Source organism: Parasteatoda tepidariorum, chromosome 1 (assembly GCF_043381705.1).
Source record: "Parasteatoda tepidariorum isolate YZ-2023 chromosome 1, CAS_Ptep_4.0, whole genome shotgun sequence".
NCBI classification, from domain to species: Eukaryota; Metazoa; Arthropoda; class Arachnida; order Araneae; family Theridiidae; genus Parasteatoda; species Parasteatoda tepidariorum.
In genome coordinates, this window is record NC_092204.1 from 28,116,806 (window position 1) to 28,118,786 (window position 1,981).

Here is a 1,981-nt window from a genome sequence, read left to right on the forward strand (position 1 = left end):
TATGTAAGGTAGAGAGAAATATAAGGAGTTTGAAAGTTATTAAATTGGCGTTAACGCGTCTTCTAATATGGTATCTATTTAATTAATGGCAGACTATAAATTTAATGACCCGGGCCGTTGCATTAGCATTCTGTTTACGGGTCAAAGCATGTTGCAAAGATGCGGGGAAGAAATGGCGCTTTTCTTGGGAAATCTAATCTTTTCCGCTTTATTTGGCGCATATTTATGACTCGAAATGCGGATGCCTGGAAAACATCTCGGGTACTTCCCTCGAGAGGGAATAAAATATCCGGGCAGTTAATAGGGTAAACTTTTGGGTCATTTAATGAAATATGCATATTATAAGACGAGGGAGAGCAACAATGTTGCTTTTATATCAATAAAAATGTTGTTGTTGGTTCACTAGCTAGATGCTGGGTGTGATAAAATTAAATAAGAAATCATAATTTGTAAAGTTTATATTTATCTGAGCACTGTTTTAACATAAGTATACTTTTGAAATGAAACTTACAAAATGTACATAAAATTGGAGAACCAATCAATTCTTATAAAAAAAGACAGTCTCGTTTGCCCCAAACTTTAACTATTTAAGATTAAGAGAAGATAAAATAGCAAAAGAATGTTAGGATTATAGTTTGCCATTATGATGCTATTTTTTATTAACCGAAATCAAACGATTAAACTTTTTGCTGACCCATTTTGACCTTACGTGACATATGCGTCACGGGAAGTGTGGCAATTTTTTGAGACTTCTAATTTGTCACAGGACTGTTTTCACATCAAGCAAATGGTTTTCATGCTTTTCAAAAATCAAGAAGCAGCTGAGAGAAGAAAATATTAATTTAGTTAAAAAAAATAATAAATTTTTTATTAGGAGCTTTTTTTGAATCAAAGCATATAAAAAATTCAAACTTTAATAGGTTAAGATAATTTTTATGTTTACAAGACAAAAAGTTACTATAAGCATTTCCCAAGTACTGGACTGTGGAAAAGAATCAACAAGAAGCAATTGAAGATTAAAAAGCTCTCTCTCGATAAACTGTTACAAGTCTCTTGTACAATGGCATGAAGAATTCCCAATTCACACCTGTCAACAACCCTATCAGCACGACTAAAATTGTAAGTATTACGCTTGATTTGAACAAAATTCAGAATGACTAAAAAATGCTTGCATTTAAGCAAAAAACCGAAATGATTAGGAAAACGCGATCTTTGAATACGGACACGTTAGTAACGATTGACATTAGAACAAACCATAACTTAAGAGGTGGAAGGAAACAGGCAAAAAGAAGTATATATTATTTTTGATGAGTTTGAAACATATCGACTATTATTTCATATTCGTTTATTTCGGAAGTGAACGAAGTTTTCAATAAGGTTCTATTAATTACTTCAGTTTCGTGAGATTAGTTATTTAATGTACTTATCTCACCAAATTTAAATCCATTGTTGTAAATTCATAATTTTTGTTGTAAAAAAATTACTTTTCATCTGAAATTTAATACATTTACGCGACGGACAAAACAATTTGTTTTTATTTACCGTGTGAAATATTTTTATTGTTCATCATAACTAACAAATTCCGGAGCTGTTGGAATAAACGGGTAGGTAATCAATTTTATTGTTGATACGTCAGTGATCCTATTCGAAGCACTTATATATATATATATAAGTTCAAAATGAAGAATAAAACAAAGAATAATTATAGACATATGAAAAAAAAGGGGGGGGGGAAATAATAAGTAAAAAATAACAAACAACAGTTAATTAAAAAAAAAATGAAATGTTAATTAAAAAACCGGAAAAAAAAGATATAATCTTTTCTTCAGCCCACACGATTATATCCGCAAAACAGAGTGCTTTCTGATATTGTATCAATAAAGCCAAAGCAAAATATATTAATACAATAGTGTGAGGAGCACTCAAAAATTTTTTTTATAAAAATAACAACAAATAAAAAAGATCACAAAAAGTAAAAATA